Source organism: Triturus cristatus, chromosome 12 (assembly GCF_964204655.1).
Source record: "Triturus cristatus chromosome 12, aTriCri1.1, whole genome shotgun sequence".
NCBI classification, from domain to species: Eukaryota; Metazoa; Chordata; class Amphibia; order Caudata; family Salamandridae; genus Triturus; species Triturus cristatus.
Genome location: NC_140595.1, coordinates 823680342 through 823701490, shown reverse-complemented (window position 1 = coordinate 823701490; position 21149 = coordinate 823680342). Strand labels below are relative to the sequence as shown.

General features: G+C 48.1%; 1 long non-coding RNA gene across 1 annotated transcript in view; it reads left to right on the top strand.

Moving 5' to 3' along the window:
* The first annotated feature begins 1317 nt into the window (after positions 1 to 1317).
* LOC146782988 (uncharacterized) overlaps positions 1318 to 21149 on the top strand; it is an 87549-nt gene continuing 67717 nt past the window's right edge. The window contains exon 1 of the long non-coding RNA XR_014972167.1: positions 1318 to 1363. This is a non-coding gene — a long non-coding RNA (uncharacterized LOC146782988). The remainder of the gene's footprint in view (positions 1364 to 21149) is intronic.

Below are 21149 nucleotides of genomic sequence, written 5' to 3'. Positions count from 1 at the left end.
GCAGCATGCAGGAATGTGCCTTTGAAGTCAGTAGTGTGAAGATTTGTGCGGTCGAAGTCAGTAATGTGAAGGAATGTGCCTTTGAAGTCAACAGGGTGACAGAATGTGCCTTTGAAGTCAGTCAGTAGTGTGAAGGATCCTGCTTTTGAAGTAAGTCAGTAAGGTGCAGGAATGTGCCTTTGAAGTCAGTAGTGTGAAGGAATGTGCCTTTGAAGTCAGTAGTGTTAAGGAATGTACCTTTGAAGTAAGTAGTGTGAAGGAACCTGCTTTTAAAGTCAGCCAGTAAGGTGCAGGAATGTGCCTTTGAAGTCAGTAGTGTGAAGGAATGTGCCTTTGAAGTCAGTAGTGTTAAGGAATGTACCTTTGAAGTAAGTAGTGTGAAGGAACCTGCTTTTAAAGTCAGCCAGTAAGGTGCAGGAATGTGCCTTTGAAGTCAGTAGTGTGAAGGAATGTGCCTTTGAAGTCAGTAGTGTTAAGGAATGTACCTTTGAAGTAAGTAGTGTGAAGGAACCTGCTTTTAAAGTCAGCCAGTAAGGTGCAGGAATGTGCCTTTGAAGTCAGTAGTGTGAAGGAATGTACCTTTGAAGTAAGTAGTGTGAAGGATCCTGCTTTTGAAGTCAGTCAGTAAGGTGCAGGAATGCGCCTTTGAAGTCAGTGGTGTTTAGGAATGTGCCTTTGAAGTCAATAGTGTGAAGGAATGTGCCTTTGAAGTCAGTCAGTAGTGTGAAGGATACTGCTTTTGAAGTCAGTCAGTAAGGTGCAGGAATGTGCCTTTGAAGTCAGTAGTGTGAAGGAATGTACCTTTGAAGTAAGTAGTGTGAAGGAACTTGCTTTTGAAGTCAGCCAGTAAGGTGCAGGAATGCGCCTTTGAAGTCAGTGGTGTGACGGAATGTGCCTTTGAAGTCAGTAGTGTGAAGGAATGGGCCTTTGAATGCAGTGGTGTCCAGGAATGCGCCTTTGAAGTCAGTGGTGTGACGGAATGTGCCTTTGAAGTCAGTAGTGTGAAGGAATGGGCCTTTGAATGCAGTGGTGTCCAGGAATGCGCCTTTGAAGTCAGTAGTGTGAAGGAATGTGCCTTTGAAGTCAGTAGTGTGAAGGAATGGGCCTTTGAATGCAGTGGTGTCCAGGAATGTGCCCTTCTTGCATGAATGTTCGGTGTGTGTGCCCACTGCTAGGCAGGTGTGTATGTGTGGTAGGCAGCAGCTGTAGGTATGTGCTGCTGGTACCCCAGTGGTCGGACTCTGAATGCTATTGCTGGGCGTGTTATCCGAATTATATGGAATGAATGACTCTCTTTCCATCCCTCTGGCAGGACCACCCAGCAGGGGGCGCCCGTGTAAGGACTGGCCCCGGATGTTACCTGGTAAGGATCACTGTGGGTGGCACGTCACTGTGATGCTTTGATGTGGCAAGAGGTGGTTTGCTGCTTGTCCCCTCGAGGGTACTGGGTACCGAGGTCTAACAGACACCCCCAGGGGCTGCTGGACATTCAGATAGGGAAACTGTCGGAATACATTGTATGGAGGAAGGTGCACATGTGAAACCCTGTGTGGGGCTAGTGGACATTCAGATAGGGGAGGTGTAGGCAGGGGCGGTTCCTGCCTTTGAGCGTAGGGGCGTTGCCCTACTCAGATGTCCCCCCACCCTTTTATTTGCTCATATAATTTTACTTTATTTAAAAAAAAAAATGGAAACACTTCATCATTTCCATTCATGTCCAGCAGCAGTCAGCCTTCAGCCAAGGGGTCAGCGGCTGGGACGTGGGTAGGGTTTCCCTTTTGATGGACCGAACACGAGCACAGAGCACACATCAGACGAGTGCTTTGCACCTAGGCCCAAAGTGTGCATGTCGGGTTGGACGGCTAACTTTCTCCGGCCAGCCCGACATGAGCACTAGAGGCCTCTATATGGCGTGATGAACTGTCCTCCTCGCCCTGACCAATCAGAATAGGGGGAAACATGAATATTGCAATTTTTGTGGGTGGTACATGAATATAGAATAGTATAATTGAGGTAAGTTAGCTAGAGACTTTGTCTGACTTGTCAGATCCGTCATTCCGACTCGTCACCCACCCAATGTGTATGCTGCTACAGATTTGTCTGAGACGCTGTCTCAGACCCTGCTGCTGCCAGAACTCTGCTTGAGAAAATGAGATACTGATCGCTAATCTAATCATCTAGAAGGGGGTTCGGCATTTAATGCCATCAGGGGTACACGTGGGGGACGGCGTCCAAGCACTATTTTTTTTGAAACGCCGTCCACCCTGCCAAGAAGTTGGGCTCCACTGAATAATGTGCTGAACTCGTCCTGGTGTAGTTTACACCGGGACACTTTCAGCAGCGCCTGCACGTTGGCTGCTTTCCATCTGCAACAAGCAACAACCTGTGGGCGGGGAGGGGGCTTTCTTATTTTAAACTCCTGCTGGGTCCATAACAAAGGCCAAGTCTGAGGGGTCATCGGGCCTCCTTTTGTTCCAGTCTCCTGGCTGGGAGCAGTCAGGTGCCTCACACCTGATGCAAATGCAGCAGAGGGGAAACAAGGGTTAGCACTTCACACACACTTAAGAGAGGCATCTTTTCACTTTGTTCAGGCTCTGTTCATGAGATATGCATGCGCTGTAAGAATGTCAGATGTGTTGGTGTCTTTATATCACACTTACATATTAAAGTCGTAGCTTGTGATGCCACTTCCTATGGTGTCAATTCCTGTGATGCCACATGTAATGTCATGCGCTATAATGTCATCTGCGTGATGTCACGCGCCCTGATGTCACGTGTCGTGATGTCACATGCCGTGATGTCACTTGCATACTTCTTCCTAACTAGGTAAGTGCCCCACTTCTTGTTTTTGTAGGACTTGTACCCTGCCCTTACGGCCGGTTTCAACATCACCCCGCAGTTCGTCCTTCCTCAGCTGTGTGAGTGTCCAACCCCTCCCCTCTAAGTGCGTCAAACGTTGTTTGCACAAGGGTGCAAACTTAGGGATGAGACCAGATAGAGACCACACCTCGTGACCTCTGCCGTGGCCGGCTCGAGGCGCATTTGTCCTGACTCCGAGGCCGAGCCTTGTTATCGCCTTGTGTGATCCAGTGGTGGGGGCGGATCTAAGGGCACGCAGTCCCGACAGCTGCAATGTGGAAGTGGAAGGCGCCTCTGGCTGTGCTGTGAAGCCGAGGAAGGGCAGATAGCTAAACAAGCCTTGGCAGTGTGCCTACTTCCTGCAAAGAAATATGCATAACTGGTCATTCTGCAAATGTAAAGGGTGTCTGGAAGCCTGTCTTGGCTTTAATTGATGGAACCACTTGAAGCTTCCCCATACACAATTAATATTTTTAGGTCTCGCCTGGCGTAGGCTGCGCACATGTGCAGTCTCGCTGGCGAGATTTAGTGTTAACAGAGTATTTTCTGTAAGGGGCTTTAAGCCCCGCCCCTCTGTTCCATTGGCTGGCGTCACCGTTTATGCTAAACGGTGGCCAGCCATTGGAACAGAGGTGTCGATGACGTTTTTGCTTGGCTTTTTGAGCCGTCCCATTTGGACGGACTTGCTTGCTTTGCGTTGGTCGCAAAAGGTTTCTTATCTTTATGGGGCCTAACACATGGCCCCATAAAGACAAGAAACCTTTTGGCAGGCGAGGTCCCTGCGGCACACCAAACTGCGATTTCTTCTGAGGACGGAAGGGTCTATTTTTGTTGCGCCTTATTGTTCCTGGGGAATGTTTCTTGCCCGTTGAAAAGTCGGAGTGAGAGGGTTGGGGGGGGGTGCAGGAGTTAAAGGGACAGGCTCCACACTCAACATCAAACACCTCTGTTCGGTGGTGGGAGCAGAAGGTTTGTTTTATGTGCTGTGCCGCGCACAAACCGTCGAAGTGACCCTTGAGTTCACCACCAGTTCTGGCAGTCAGCATTCATCTCACTGAGCCATCCTGCTGGTTAGAGTCGTTTTCATCTGCTCTTTTGGAGAAGCTGCGCTACACGCCATGACGTCAGACCAGGATTCCGGAAGTTCCTGTTTTCCCAAGGCTGGTGGATACTTGCAGGAAGCCGTGCTTATGTTACTTATTTGATTGGAAAGAAAGATATACTTATCAGCGGGTGTAGAGTCGACCTCTGCCCAGGACAGTTATCAGCAAGCAGACTAGCCGTAGCGGGTACATACACTAGTAACTTCTATTTTTATAGCGCTAAGAACAGACGTGTGGGATGAAGCACTATTCAGAAACATCATTGAACTTTTATTGTTGTTGTTATGACGAGTTCCGCTCCCTTTACCCTTACTCCACTGTCTGTGTGTTCTCAAACATTAAATGGTGTCAGCCTGTCAATGTACGTTAACAGGCTGTAAACCGATATTGGCTCAGGTGTAACCCCTTCGTTTATGTTTACACACAAGAACAATTTTGCGTTCCAAGTTAACATGAAAGTACCATGTTTTTTTTCATGCGGACTGCTGTGCAAATATTAAAGTCCAAATAAGCTCATACTGAGAGAAAGGAATAGCGCATCTCCAAGGGCATTCCCTCCAAATAAATTGTTAATTGCCCGCGTGACGTGCGGGCCTACACATAGTACTCAGCGCTACAAAGTTCTTAGCTGCTGCAGAATTTGAGCTTTTAAAACAGCTTAGCGCTAAATGCGTTTCTGAAGTGTGACTTTGGGGACTGGGCTGCAAAGGCAGAGAGAACAAGAAGATGGTTTTTAGGTTGAGCATGTTGGCATTGCCAATGCTAATGCTAATGTTTGTTTTTTGGTTAAAAAAATATCCGAGCAGTAGCATAACTAAAAAAAATAATTCCACTTAGCAAGGAAAGGACGCAGTATCACAGGCTATTACTAGGTATCCCTGTGGAGTTGTAAAGGGGCATTTATTAGCCACATAAGGTACTGCACCCTTAATGCAATTATAAAAAGAATATTGCAGTTCAGCATACATTTCCATTCATATTTTTAGAAGTGAGATTTTGTTAGCTTGAGTTTAACAAATGCACCATTGTTGTTTATTTTAAATGGTATTTTTAAAACGCAAGCTAGCAAAAACCTCACTTAAAAAAATGGAAACATTTGCTCAGCTGCAATTTTTCTATTTGTAATTGCATTAATGGTGCCGTATCTTATGTGGCTAATAGAGGTCCCTTTACAACTCCACAGGCACACCTAGGAACAGCCTGTGGTACTGCAGCCTTTCCATGCTTTGTGGAATATGTTTTAGTACCAATGCTACTGTTAATCAACAAAAAAAATAACAAACATTATCATTTGCAATGCCAATAGCTCAAAGTTTATCAATGCGAGACCTATTGCTTTGCAAATGCTTGTTGAGAGGTATTGTAAGGGGCTAACAGCTATGATGTAAAGTGTGTGCTTTTACAAGATAGTTACCATAAAAATTGCTTCCTAATGACACACAATTATTATTTTGAGTAGTAGTAGTAGCCCTACTGGAAGGATGAACGGCCGAGCTGGCCCTGCCGGCTTCGCACTCGTGACCTTTCGTCAGCAGAGTGTGCTGAGCTGGCTGACGGAGGCGGCAGCTCTTTTCTGCAAGTTGCCAGGCCCCGACTGGGCGTAGTAAAAACAAATAATAATAAAGAAATTCACTTATTAAATAAATAAGTACATTTGTGACGTACTCAGCATTAAATGCTCAAAGTCTGTTATGAGGTTTTGTGGTTATACTGAATAAGCAGCTACCTACATCATTATCATATGAAATCTCTTTATTGATGTCATAACTACACTTTCACAATTGCCTTATTAACCTTTTTGCTTTCTCAAATCTCTTTGAAAATGTGCTATTTGCCTGTTCCTTTTTTCAACATTTTTCTGGGAGAGAACCCCCTCAAACTCCCCTTATAGCGGTCGGACTCGCTCGCTCACCACCGGTCACTCATCACAAATGTTTACGCCCCACCACTTTCAAATGGTACCATCCCCCATTGGGTGTAGGGCTAGGTTGTATGGGAAGGTGCTCATTTGAAACCCTGTTTGGGGTAGTGGGCATTCGGATAGGGAAGGTGTTGGGGTACATTGTATGGGGGAAGGTGCACATTTGAAACTCTGGGGCAAGTGGGCATTCTGACAGGGAAGGTGTCAGGGTACATTGTATGGGGGAAGGATGAACATTTGAAAACCTGTTTGGGGCCAGTGGACATTCAGCTAAGGAAGGTGTTGGGTAGATTGTATGGGGAAACATGCTCATTTGAAACCCTGTTCCAGTTTTATAGGCCTAAGTCTCTGCCAGCCTACAGTGACCTTGGCAGACACACAGCATGCAGTGCCCAGGCAGGTGACGAGTGTCTGAAGTGCAAACACCGACAGGCGGAACACAGCAAGTACCCTACAAACACGTGCAGTAAAGCAGGGTGGAGATCAGACTGCTGGGACAGACTTTGGACTTTACTCAACCTTGCCCTGGTGCAAACTCCGTCTGAGCAAACACACACAGCTCACCGGCACACTGTGTGCTCACTGCCTGGAGCTATGGGAGAGGGGTGTAAACTTGAGTCCTCCTGGACCCAGGCTGCTTTCAAGCTATGCCTGGTGGGGGTGAGTGGGAAGCTTGGTAGAGAAGTTCATACTTCACGCATGGGACGGAAGGTAGTGCGGACTACAAGGCAAAAACAAGCATTGTAAAGTAATAGGTCTCCGCAATGCCGAGCTGTTGGCCGTGTCAATGTGAAAGTCTTTTAGCCATGTTGTTAGGCAGCACACCGGCTGTTCAGCACGGCTGAAAGCCACTGAAAGCCCGGAATCACAGGATGTTGAGCCAACTCCGAGTCTCTTCGCCTCCCATGTTGAGTTTATTGTCCTCCCCTCCTAACACAAAAAAGCGCTGCAATGTGGTCTGCCCTTGCGGCATCATTTCACTTTTTCAGTGACTTTCATCCAGGCTTAACAGCAGATGTGCTACTAGACAACATCGCTGAAAGACATTCACATTGACAAGGCCAAGAGCTCAGGCATTGCCGAGATCTGTTGGCTTTGCCAATGCTTGTGCTGTGTTGACAGAGTCTTGCTGAAATGTGGAAGTAATAGTGAGAAACAGTTGAGGAGGTTTGAAATGAAGTGAGGATGTGGCATAACAACAAGAACTGCTGACGGGAGAACTGGGGAGCCAGGTTTGAATCTCAGGGTCTGCTGAACAGTTTATGATTCTGGACAAATCACTTACGCTTTCCCCTGCCTACGACAATGAAGTGTAATTGCGTAATATAACTGGGGAGTGCTTAAAGTGCTCCAATGCCACTAGTTGGTATGATGGCAAGATGGAGGACGGAACGAGTCCTCCAATGCCATCAGCTGGTATGATGGCAAGATGGAGGACGGAACGAGTGCTCCAAAGCCACCAGCTGGTATGATGGCAAGATGGAGGACACAACGAGTGCTCCAATGCCATCAGCTGGTATGATGGCAAAATGGAGGACGGAACGAGTGCTCCAAAGCCACCAGCTGGTATGATGGCAAGATGGAGGACGGAACGAGTGCTCAAATGCCATCAGCTGGTATGATGGCAAGATGGAGGATGGAACGAGTGCTCCAATGCCATCAGCTGGTATGATGGCATGATGGAGGACGGAACGAGTGCTCCAATGCCATCGGATTGAACAAAAAAAAAAACATAAAAGCAACAGCGATGAGGAAGGTAGTGGGCTGGTGCTCAAGCAGAGAAGCAATTAGGGAGAAGGGCAAGCAGCTACGGGAGGGGGTTGGAGGAAGCAACAATGAAAGGGGAGAAAATATCTTAATTGAAGCAGGATCAGTGACAAAAATGGATGTCATTGTAGAATGTAACTGGTGGGCACTTAAAGCACTCCAATACCATCGTCTCATGTTCGTGCTATGGCAAGACTAAGAACGGAGCAATCGCTCCAATACCATTGGATTGTGCAAAAGAAATAAATAAATAAGTTCTGTTCTTATTTTAACAACTTCTTAAGAAATGCATTTGTTTATGTACATGCGTATGCGTTTTAGTTGTACGTGTCTATGTGTACAAAGGAGACCACCTGAAAGCACTAGTTCTCCTATTTAGTGCTTGAAAACAAAGAAAAAAACAGTTCTGCAAATGGGGAGCAGTGTAAGGAGACAAGTACTGGGTCCAGGCACATTTGGAGGGCCAAACACCAGAAGAGGGCTAGACGCACGCATGCCATGACGGATGGCATCACAGAAAATGAGAGTGACGATGAAGTGTACCAATGGTTGGAAACGGGCGGCCTGTAAGCCCACAGATGGAACACAACACATCTCTTAGAGACAGCGTATGTGCTGTCTAGCTGAGTAGTGCATGCGCTGTCTAGCTGAGCAGTGCATGCGCTGTCTAGCTGAGCAGTGCATGCGCTGTCTAGCTGAGCAGTGCACGCGCTGTCTAGTCAAGACCTGAAAACAATAGATTTCATACAGGGGAAATCCACTGGTTTTGCCAATGCTTGTGGTATTTAGGAATGAGGAGATTAGCTGATTTATTGGTCATCACAAAATGTGGGACTGAGGCTGAGGCCAGTGAGATGATATGGTGTCTTTTCGGGAGAGGATGTGGCATGATGCCCAGAGCTGCTGACTATGGAGCTGGGAAACCGGGTTCAAGTTTCGGCGTCAGCTTGACATGCTTGATTTTGGGCCAATCACTTAATATCTCCGTGCCTAAAAAAATGAATGTGTTCCTGTGTGAAGTACCTGATGCTAATGTAAAGCACTCCATTCCTTTGGGTTGTGTGGGCGCTATATAAAATTGCACAAAATAAAGTCACGGGTGCTAATGTAAAATGCTCCAATACCTTTGGGTGGTTTTGGCGCTATATAAATCTGATGCATAGAGCTCCAATACCTTTGGGTGGTGTTGGCGCTATATAAATCTGATGTATAGAGCTCCAATACCTTTGGGTGGTGTTGGCACTATATAAATCTGATGTTTAGAACTCCAATACCTTTGGGTGGTGTTGGCGCTATATAAATCTGATGTATAGAGCTTCAATACTTTTGGGTGGTGTTGGCGCTATATAAATCTGATGTATAGAGCTCCAATACCTTTGGGTGGTGTTGGCGCTATATAAATCTGATGTATAGAACTCCAATACCTTTGGGTGGTGTTGGCGCTAAATAAATCTGATGTATAGAGCTCCAATACCTTTGGGTGGTGTTGGCGCTACATAAATCTGATGTATAGAGCTCCAATACCTTTGGGTGGTGTTGGCGCTATATAAATCTGATGTATAGAGCTCCAATACCTTTGGGTGGTGTTGGCGCTATATAAATCTGATGTATAGTGCTCCAATACCTTTGGGTGGTGTTGGCGCTATATAAATCTGATGTATAGAGCTCCAATACCTTTGGGTGGTGTTGGCGCTATATAAATCTGATGTTTAGAACTCCAATACCTTTGGGTGGTGTTGGCGCTATATAAATCTGATGTATAGAGCTTCAATACCTTTGGGTGGTGTTGGCGCTATATAAATCTGATGTATAGACCTTCAATACTTTTGGGTGGTGTTGGCGCTATATAAATCTGATGTATAGAGCTCCAATACCTTTGGGTGGTGTTGGCGCTATATAAATCTGATGTATAGAACTCCAATACCTTTGGGTGGTGTTGGCGCTATATAAATCTGATGTATAGAGCTCCAATACCTTTGGGTGGTGTTGGCGCTATATAAATCTGATGTATAGAGCTCCAATACCTTTGGGTGGTGTTGGCGCTATATACATCTGATTTATAGAGCTCCAATACCTTTGGGTGGTGTTGGCGCTATATAAATCTGATGTATAGAGCTCCAATACCTTTGGGTGGTGTTGGCGCTATATAAATCTGATGTATAGAACTCCAATACCTTTGGGTGGTGTTGGCGCTATATAAATCTGATGTATAGAGCTCCAATACCTTTGGGTGGTGTTGGCGCTATATAAATCTGATGTATAGAGCTCCAATACCTTTGGGTGGTGTTGGTGCTATATAAAACTGCACAAAAAAAGCAACTGGGTTTCCTTATAAAAGTAAAACAAGTTTATTTATAGATTCAAAACGGTGGGGTGCTGATATGTGAGGGCATCCAGTGAAGGACTGCACAGCAGGTTTTGGACATATCAGATCTCAAACTATGCCAGCCATGGGCCTGATGAAAATTAGAGTATGGTAATCTTAGAACAGAATGCCAAACAGAAGAGTACCCCTGCCATGAGTGCCCTACTGCACGTGAACCTGCTATCATGACTATTTGTTGTGCTTAAGAACAGATGATGGACGGGATGCTGAACAAATCAAACATTCACCCCCAGTCACAAATCTGGGTTAGGTCCAGATTCAAGCTAGCCTGGCTGATTAGGGTTGATACCCCAAACCGGTCCCAGAATGTTTGTTTGTGGTCCAGGGAGGACCTGGCTGGGCAGTTCCGGCTGGACTGTTCCTATGAGGACCAGGGTCAAGACTGATTTGCATATGGCTGGGTCCATATTAGGGGCATTCATGTTAAGTCCATTTGGAAGAAAATGTGAAGCCAGTGCACTTCTGTTTGTGTGCAAACAGACTGGCCTGAGCACCTCCTCATATTTTGAGCATCAAGTGGGCTGCCACTTGTGTGCCACATGCAGGATGAGGGATGCCTATATGCCAGAGACCCAGGCCAGGTGATCAGAAGTCTAAGAGAGAACCTGTGCCCTTTCCTAATTCCCCAGCTAGCAGAGGAGGGGGGTCCTCTTGCGTCTGTCCACAGAGCAGTGACAAGCACAATGTGTCGATCAGAACTTCTTCCACGATGGCAGAAAGGCAATTTAAAAACCAACAGAGTGACTTTCAGCTCAAGAAGAAGGGTGAGCATTGTTCCATCTGCCGTGAACTGAGGTCCTTATAGGTGGATGTCCAAAGTCATCCACCACCAGCGCACACTGACTCACAAGCTTAATGAAGAATCTCTGTAGTGTATCCTATGGCAAAATGTATATATCGCTCACCACCCCTTGGGCACTTAAGCGATGCCTACATGGGTAGCATGCTACTCCATGCAGGGTGCGTGGTTGGAATGGTATCGTCCTAGTTCTTGATTCTACGTGGGACGTGTGTCCATGTCGTGTGTAAAGACCACTGAGGTGTGGTTATCGTGTCATGGGATGCAGCAGTTAGCGGGGTGGTGTTTGAAGAGGTGCAAGAGATACGTGCGTGGTTTATAGTTTTCAGTAATCTGACAGCTTCGATCAGCTCTGCGAGTCCCTTTATGGTTTTTCTTATGATCATCATCCACTTAGCTGGTTACTGCACTGGGTCGTCCACTCCGATTTCTTTTGTTTAAAGGTTAATGGTCCTGCGCAGACGTAGATTGGAGAGAAAAGTGCCGTGGAGATCTGCTGGGGTGGGCTTTGTTGCGACCATCCCATATCTGACTGTCATTGTGAGATATAAAGAAGGCTTAGTAGCATCCAGCTAGCTGGGGCCCGAGGTGTCAGCGCACAGACCTGAGGATCTGTACCTGAGAGGGGTCAGTGTACCAGGCTCTCCTTGACATGGAGAAAAAGGTGGGTCACACTAATGAGCCACAGAAACTCAGATCGCTGCCACCATTGTTTCACGTGACTTACAGAGGGCACGGATAGTAGACCTATGCCTGCAGGGTCAGACTGTCCTTTAGGGCAGTCTGACAGTATCCGAAGGGCTGATCTCACAGATTGGGGTATGGGTTTGTGGGCCTGTTTTCTGCTCTGGTGGGCTGGTTTCTGGCTGTTTGTGGGCCTGTCTTCTGCTCTGGTGGGCTGGTTTCTGGCTGTTTGTGGGCCTGTCTTCTGCTCTGGTGGGCTGGTTTCTGACTGTTTGTGGGCCTGTCTTCTGCTCTGGTGGGCTGGTTTCTGGCTGTGTGTGGGCCTGTCTCCTGCTCTGGTGGGCTGGTTTCTGGCTGTTTGTGGGCCTGTCTCCTGCTCTGGTGGGCTGGTTTCTGGCTGTTTGTGGGCCTGTCTCCTGCTCTGGTGAGCTGGTTTCTGACTGTTTGTGGGCGTGTCTTCTGCTCTGGTGGGCAGGTTTCTGGCTGTTTGTGGGCCTGTCTCCTGCTCTGGTGGGCTGGTTTCTGGCTGTTTGTGGGCCTGTTTTCTGCTCTGGTGGGCTGGTTTCTGGCTGTTTGTAGGCCTGTCTCCTGCTCTGGTGAGCTGGTTTCTGACTGTTTGTGGGCGTGTCCTCTGCTCTGGTGGGCAGGTTTTTGGCTGTTTGTGGGCCTGTTTTCTGCTCTGGTGGGCTGGTTTCTGGCTGTTTGTGGGCCTGTCTTCTGCTCTGGTGGGCTGGTTTCTGACTGTTTGTGGGCCTGTCTTATGCTCTGGTGGGCAGGTTTCTGGCTGTTTGTGGGCCTGTCTTCTGCTCTGGTGGGCTGGTTTCTGGCTGTTTGTGGGCCTGTCTCCTGCTCTGGTGGGCTGGTTTCTGGCTGTTTGTGGGCCTGTCTCCTGCTCTGGTGAGCTGGTTTCTGACTGTTTGTGGGCGTGTCTTCTGCTCTGGTGGGCAGGTTTCTGGCTGTTTGTGGGCCTGTCTCCTGCTCTGGTGGGCTGGTTTCTGGCTGTTTGTGGGCCTGTTTTCTGCTCTGGTGGGCTGGTTTCTGGCTGTTTGTGGGCCTGTTTTCTGCTCTGGTGGGCTGGTTTCTGGCTGTTTGTGGGCCTGTCTCCTGCTCTGGTGTGCTGGTTTCTGACTGTTTGTGGGTGTGTCTTCTGCTCGAGTGGGCAGGTTTCTGGCTGATTGTGGGCCTGTTTTCTGCTCTGGTGGGCTGGTTTCTGGCTGTTTGTGGGCCTGTCTCCTGCTCTGGTGGGCTGGTTTCTGACTGTTTGTGGGCCTGTTTTCTGCTCTGGTGGGCTGGTTTCTGGCTGTGTGTGGGCCTGTCTCCTGCTCTGGTGGGCTGGTTTCTGGCTGTTTGTGGGCCTGTCTCCTGCTCTGGTGGGCTGGTTTCTGGCTGTTTGTGGGCCTGTCTCCTGCTCTGGTGAGCTGGTTTCTGACTGTTTGTGGGCGTGTCTTCTGCTCTGGTGGGCAGGTTTCTGGCTGTTTGTGGGCCTGTCTCCTGCTCTGGTGGGCTGGTTTCTGGCTGTTTATGGGCCTGTTTTCTGCTCTGGTGGGCTGGTTTCTGGCTGTTTGTGGGCCTGTCTCCTGCTCTGGTGAGCTGGTTTCTGACTGTTTGTGGGTCTGTCTCCTGCTCTGGTGGGCTGGTTTCTGGCTGTTTGTGGGCCTGTTTTCTGTTCTGGTGGGCTGGTTTCTGACTGTTTGTGGGCCTGTTTTCTGCTCTGGTGGGCTGGTTTCTGGCTGTTTGTGGGCCTGTCTCCTGCTCTGGTGGGCTGGTTTCTGACTGTTTGTGGGCGTGTCTTCTGCTGTGGTGGGCAGGTTTCTGGCTGTTTGTGGGCCTGTCTTCTGCTCTGGTGGGCAGGTTTCTGGCTGTTTGTGGGCCTGTTTTCTGCTCTGGTGGGCTGGTTTCTGGCTGTTTGTGGGCCTGTCTCCTGCTCTGGTGAGCTGGTTTCTGACTGTTTGTGGGCGTGTCTTCTGCTCTGGTGGGCAGGTTTCTGGCTGTTTGTGGGCCTGTTTTCTGCTCTGGTGGGGTGGTTTCTGGCTGTTTGTGGGCCTGTTTTCTGCTCTGGTGGGCTGGTTTCTGGCTGTTTGTGGCCCTGTTTTCTGCTCTGGTGGGCTGGTTTCTGGCTGTTTGTGGGCCTGTCTCCTGCTCTGGTGGGCAGGTTTCTGGCTGTTTGTGGGCCTGTTTTCTGCTCTGGTGGGCTGGTTTCTGGCTGTTTGTGGGCCTGTTTTCTGCTCTGGTGGGCTGGTTTCTGGCTGTTTGTGGGCCTGTTTTCTGCTCTGGTGGGCTGGTTTCTGGCTGTTTGTGGGCCTGTTTTCTGCTCTGGTGGGCTGGTTCTGTACTGTTGAAGTATCTGATATTACCCAGGCATTGCCTGCAGCACTTGCAAATCCATGCAGTCGCACATATCGTGCAAGACGCTTAGGGGCATATTATCAAGCCCCTATCCCCACCACATCGTCACTTTTTGTGACGTTGTGGTGGCGATAGGGTCAGCTCCCTATTATCAAGGGCGGGTTAAGCCACTTAACGTGGCTTAAAACCATGTTAAGTGGCCTAACGCTGCCTTGATAATAGTGCTCCTTTTACGCTAAATTCAGTGTGAAAGGGGCGTGCAGTGGGTTTTGCGGTGGGCGTTCCTCTGCAACACCCATTGAATTGGACGCTGCCACCTATTATAAACGGTGGTGATAATAGGTGGCCGCGCCGAACTTAAGACCAGGAAAATCCTGGTCTTAAGATGGCGAAAAGAGGAGAAATGCTTTATTTCTCCTCTCTTTTGCTTTTTCCATGTGTGCTGCCTTGTGCAGCACACCTGAAAAAAGCAAAATGCCAAGGTTTGTTTACGTACAGGAAGGTGTCCCTTGCTGTACATAAACAAACCTTTTTTAAAAATGCTATTTTGTAACTTACATGTGTGCTGCATGAAGCAGCACACACATAAGTTAAAAACTGGCATTTTAGTTTTATTTATGTGCAGGAAGGGACACCTTCCTGTACATAAACAAACTTCCCTGCTCGCAGCCACCCTTGCACTCTGGGGCAAGGGTGCCTGCATTGGCGCTTAGTTGTAAAACTTAGCGCCATCACAGGGGGAAATGAGAGGCTGCACAATATCCTTCATAATATGGTGCAGCCTTGCCTTTCCGAAGTGGCGGAGAGAGGCGTTAAGCCAAGAAGCCTTACGCCTCTCTCCGCCACTTCCTTGCTAATATGCCCCTTACACTGTGTCTATTTACAAGTTAAAACAGCCCTGAGTTTCTAATAGGCGGCACTTTTAATTTAGTACCAGTACATGTTTTCTATCCCAGTCTGACTCTGTATGGACGGTATGAGGGTGCACTTTGGTGCCCCCTGCAGGTCAAGTTTTGGACATTGCAGTACCAGGGACAGGCCTAGGCATTTGCGCATACTCTTGATTGGCTTGATGCCAAGGCACACCAAATAGCAAAAAGAAAAGATGATGGACGGAATGCTGAACAATACAAACATTCACCCCCAGTCACAGATCTGGGTTAAATCCATCCTTTGTTTGCTCACTTTGCCACCCCAGTTTAGACACAGCCATATGCAAATCAGTATTGACCCTGCTCTCCATGCGAACAGTCCAGCCCAAACTGCCAAGGCAGGTCCTATCTGGACCAGAAACAAACATCCTGGAACCGGTTTTGGGTTATCACCTCTCATCAGCCAGGACTAACCTGAATCCAGTGTCATGAACAGCATGGGACCCACTTCTGGGCATACCCGCGCACTTAGGGCGAGAAAGCAAAAGTCACACAAATGATGGATGGACTATGGAACAAATCAGACACTCACCCCCAGTCCATCATTCTTTTGCTATCCATCCCACCCCCATTCGGCCCCATCCATGTGCAAATAAGTCTTGACCCTGATCTGCATGGGAACAGTCCAGCCCGAACTGCCAACCCAGGTCCTCCCTGGACCGGAAACAAGCATCCTGGGGCCAGTTTTGGGATAACACCCCTCATCAGCCAGGCTAGCTTGAATCTGGACTTAGAATAGCAGGTTCATATGCAGCAGGTCACTCATGGCACGGGTACTCTTCTGTTTGCCATTCAGTGGACATTTCTGTCCCAACATTACCATACCCCAATTTACAACAGGCCCATGGCCAGCATATTTCGAGACCTGATGTGTCCACAACATGCTTTGCAGCCCTTCCACTGAGTGTCCTCACACGTCAGCACCCCACCCTTTTGAAGCTGTAAATGAACCTGTTTTACTCTTACGAGGAAGCTCTATATATTGCAGAAAACTCCCCCCCACCCATCCATTTCTCCACAGTCAGTAACAGATGTAAAATTGTGGCAGGCTCGGGTTGCGCTTGTTACTGTGCATCGTCTAGCCAGCTCTCTTTTCTCTTGTAATGCAGCACCTGTGACCCTTGAACTCTTACGTCCTACGTCACATCCAGGAAGGACTAAGGTCCACTCCCAGCATTGAAGCTTCTACAATGGACATTGTTTTCAGTCACTAGTCCTCTAAACCATTTCCATCCATTTGAGCAGCATGCCTGGAAGGTGCAGGCTGGGAATCTGTAGCCAGCACGCCATGCAGTGCTGCGCCCATAACATCAAACTTCCCAACACCCCCCTCCCCCCCCCCCCCCCGCCCTCTGCTGCTCCTGTTCGACTCTTGATCTTGGGCTCAATGAATCCAAGCCAATAGGGAAGCTTTGTGCAAGTCTAATTGGGATGTAAACTGTTTGGCCTTTAGCAATAGGCAATCAATTACACCCAGGTTGGACACAGATAGATTACAAAGTCAGAGATCGATAGAGCCCCAGCCCCATGACCAGTCAAAGACATACAGGTCCAACCAGATGTGCTTCCACTTGGCCGTTCCAAGCATATCTGCAACACAGCCTCAAGAGCTCTGAACAAACATCAATGCACTGCAGAATGCACACATCGAAGCACAGGCCAACAAGTGGGGTCTTCTCCATTTTAAGATGACCCTGGTTGCCCATCACTACAGGAGGCCGTTTCATTTACACCTCCCTCGTGAGCTTTTCATCGACCCACATTTATTGAGGAAGAGGGTGGGAGGCGGCCTTTTGCTCTAATGGCCAAACTCCGCTCTTTGGATCTTAGAGATCGGATTTTTAAGCAGAGCTTCGATGCTCGATCCAAAATGGGTGCTTCTGAGCAAATTGCTTGATCTCCTTGGATTTTATTCACAAAACCTTTTTCATGAGTGGGTATGACTTCCTGGAAATAAAGGAGTAAGTCAAGAGTAAGTCACACCTACTTTCACTTGCACATGTGAATAATGCACACATGTGCATTGCAAACATGGAAGACATGGAAGGTGTGTGTCCTCTTCACCAGGCCACTGCTTTCAAGCGCAGTGTGCGGTGTATGAATACTAAAGCCTTGTGGTCACTTGGCGTTGGTGACCTAAACGTGCCATCCCCATCCTCTCGGAGAAGGAAGCTTGGAGGCAAAGGGATGACTTGAAATTGGTACCTAAACCTTAACGCCAATAAACTCACCTTGTTTCTGAATCGTGACGTTGGAGTGACATTTCCTGCATTCATTACTCAAAAGGTTTGAAGTGACTCAAACGACAAAGACTGTGATGTACAGCTCCACAATACACTCTATAATGTCATGTGATTACAGCTCTGTAATGTCCTTGATGTACAGCTCCATAAGGACCTTGATGTACAGCTCTGTAAGGACCTTGATGTAATGCTTCACCATGTCCTCATTCTACAGCTCCATAATGGCCTCCATGTACAGCTCCATGATGTCCTTGCAGGACTGACACTCCACAGGAACTTTACTGACCATGTTAATGAAGCTGACAGGTCAGTCTTGAACGTATTTGTTTGGGGCTCCTCTCACAAACGTGGATGTTAAGCAACAGAGGAGATTTTTCATAGAGGATCGGGTACAGCGGGGGATGACAGGAAAGAAAGGGCTACATGGTGGGATAGAGAGAATCTAGACTAGAGCTGGACGAGGCATAGAAGAAGGAAAGAGAAGGCAGGGTCAAGGACTGGACACTGAGAAGGTCTGTTGAGTCTCCTCTTTGATTGGCTGAGTGAAAGGACGAGGCATAGAAGAAGGAAAGAGAAGGTGGGGTCAAGGACTGGACACTGAGAAGGTCTGTTGAGTCTCCTCTTTGATTGGCTGAGGGAAAGGATGAGGCAGAGAAGGAGGAAAGAGAAGGTGGGGTCAAGGACTGGACACTGAGAAGGTCTGTTGAGTCTCCTCTTTGATTGGTTGAGGGAAAGGACGAGGCATAGAAGGAGGAAAGAGAAGACGGGGTCAAGGACTGGACACTGAGAAGGTCTGTTGAGTCTCCTCTGTGATTGGCTGAGGGAAAGGACGAGGCACAGAAGGAGGAAAGAGAAGGCGGGGTCCAGGACTGGATACTGAGAAGGTCTGTTGAGTCTCCTCTTTGATTGCCTGAGGGAAAGGACGGGGCATAGAAGGAGGAAAGAGAAGGCGGGGACAAGTACTGGTCTCTGGAAGGTCTGTTGAGTCTCCCCTTTGATTGCCTGAGGGAAAAGACGAAGGCATGGAAGGGGGAAAGAGAAGGCAGGGTCAAGTACTGGTCTCTGGAAGGTCTGTTGAGTCTCCCCTTTGATTGGTTGAGGGAAAGGACGAGGCATAGAAGAAGGAAAGAGCAGGCGGTGTCAAGGACTGGACCCTGAGAAGGTCTGTTGAGTCTCCTCTTTGATTGGTTGAGTGAAAGGACGAGGCATAGAAGGAGAAAAGAGAAGGTAGGGGTCAAGGACTGGACACTGAGAAGGTCTGTTAAGTCTCCTCTTTGATTGGTTGAGGGAAAAGACGAGGCATAGAAGGAGGAAAGAGAAGGCAGGGTCAAGGACTGGACACTGAGAAGGTCTGTTGAGTCTCCTCTTTGATTGCCTGAGGGAAAGGACGGGGCATAGAAGGAGGAAAGAGAAGGCGGGGTCACGGACATGACTCTGGGAAGGTCTGTTGAGTCTTCCCTTTGATTGGTTGAGGGAAAGGATGAGGCATAGAAGAAGGAAAGAGAAGACGGGGTCAAGGACTGGACACTGAGAAGGCCTGTTGAGTCTCCTCTTTGATTGGTTGAGGGAAAGGACAAAGCATAGAAGGAGGAAAGAGAAGGTAGGGGTCAAGGACTGGACACTGAGAAGGTCTATTGAGTCTCCTCTTTGATTGGCTGAGGGAAAGGACGTGGCATAGAAGGAGGAAAGAGAAGGCGGGGACAAGTACGGGACACTGAGAAGGTCTGTTGAGTCTCCTCTTTGATTGGCTTACGGAAAGGCAGCTGCTCCCAGTAGCTATGGTGCCACCCTGCTCAGAATAAAATATGTGGAAATGTGTAAGGTGTCTCCTTAAGAAGGTACAAGAAAGGAGAAAAAATTGACAGAGGGGAAACTACTTCTTGGCAATCTTATAGCTCTTGATTGAAGATTCAGATTAATTCTGAAGCAGGCAAGGCACCTCAAGCATGATTTAAACAGGAACTGACATCATAAAAAAAGATGCTACTTTAGCTTAGATTTGAAGCCTCAAAAACCATCCTTTGGACAGACCACGATCTTAGGAATAGCTGGCTATAGGGCTTGTCCATGACAGTTTGACATGCTTTGTGATGGGCTCGATTCAAGAGTCTTGCAGCCGTTCTCGATGCCTGGTGCCCCAGGTAGCTCGTGGAACAACCCCAGATGACTGGGTGTGTGAAGAATCCAAAGTGGGTGGAGTGGCACAGATGCTCGGCCATGCACTGAGCACAGCATTCTGGGATGTGTTGGCCAACAGTGTGAGGAGCTCTTGTGTCCTCCTTGAAGAGCACAGAGTCAGTAAGTTCTTAACACTGCTCTCTAGACAGTAAAAGTGGCCATAAGAACATAGATCAAGAGGTGGGAGGGGCTTTGCTTCCGGGGGCTTCTGGGACTGTGCAGCGAGGTGTTGTTTGAGGGGGTAGCTATTCTGTTTTTTCCAGGAGTGGAGAAGCGTGCGCCCTGCCCGATAAGGCTGAGGTTGAGTTCCAGACTCTTGGAGCATAGCAGGAGAAGGCCTAGCTTTTTGTCTTCTTGTACTCTTCTATTTAAGCCTTTAGATATTGCTTGTCGCATTGTGCGATCCACCTAAGATCTTACTTTTGGTTGTCAGCTATGGTGCAGAGATTGTGGTGACCACCTTGAGGAAAATGCAGAAGCTAATTTCTGAGCTTTGTTGTAATTCTGTCACTCTTCCGAAGACCTGTCTTTGGACAGGATGCAGCATGAGAGACAGCATTCGTGGGAGACAGGTGCATCCCAGTGTTGCCGACTAGTGGGGAATTGTCCATAGTCCTGGTGAGGCTGGTCCAATGCTTAGTTGGCAGCTCTGACCTCTAGTTCCAGGAGAACGGTCTTTATTGTGAGGTGTAGAGATAATTGATGCCAGATAATTTTCATCTTACTTGCACTGTGAGACTCATATGTTGACATTGAAGAGTCATGATGTAAACTCAGCAGGAGTCATTGCTGAGAGCAAGCCTTGTTCTTGTTGTCGCTTGCTGCCACTGGCAAAGAACACAAATATTGTCCATGTAGGATTGAGCCTGAAGACGGCCTTCAGTCCCCATCTTTCAATCAAGGCAAGTTAGAATTCAGACGATCATTATCGATCATGGAGCAGATCTTCTAGTGGTGCTGAGTATGGTCTACGGCGCTGGATGCCCTAGTCCGCGATCATGACTTCCAGCGACTCCTTGCAGAGCTTGAAGATCGCTCTGGATAAAGAGGGCATTGGGCTAAGTTGCAGAATATGCACATAGGCTTGGTAATGAGAAGCTCGCCTAAACTACCTGGGACCTGTTCTGTATCTAGGACACACAAAACTGCAGGGCAATTCTTCAATGCCTATTGTGGAGGCAGAGTATTCAGTAGGTCTTGGGGGACATCAGCATTGAAGGCTGCAGAGAGGCCGAACAGGAAGAGGAGACAAGAGTTGTCTTAGTTGATGTAAAATGCGTTCAACGTTGTTACTGTCACTGTGGTAAATTGTGCCCTGAACTCAGATTGGTAGTCTTGATGGAGGCCATTGCTCAACATTGTCCCATGGAGGTGGTTGGTGGCAGCCTTCACAGGTTTCTTCTCCGCGATTAGCAGGTTGGTGGTCAGGCAGTAAATTCTGAGGCTGTTAAGTGCAGGTTGAGATTGAGAAGCAGAATCTGAAGGATTACAGGGGAATAGAGAAAAGTGTTTGAAGGGACGCTGGTCTTGATAATATTGAGCAGCGGTGTGGCGGCTTCACGGGTAAGGTTCTTCACTATTGACAATCAGCTGATGTTATTTTTGCATGAACCTTCCCTATTTATGAGAAGGAGGTGGAACAGGTCTTTGGTGGACAACATCTTGAAGGCCATCAATTTGAGTGCATTAGCACTGTGTGATGGTTGTGGTGAAATCTGGTTCCTTTGTGTTGTCTGAGTGCTGATCTGAATTGTTGATCTTGATTTTGGACACGTTTTTGATTGATGTGCTGTTTTGATTTCACCTTGAGCAGGTCGATGGGAGGGTCCAGAGTATGTTTCACACAGCGCCTGAAGGCGTTGAAGCGGTATATATGCCCGTTGGAGGCTTTAGATAGGACGGTTGTGTAGCAAGTGGCTTTAGCTTCTGTG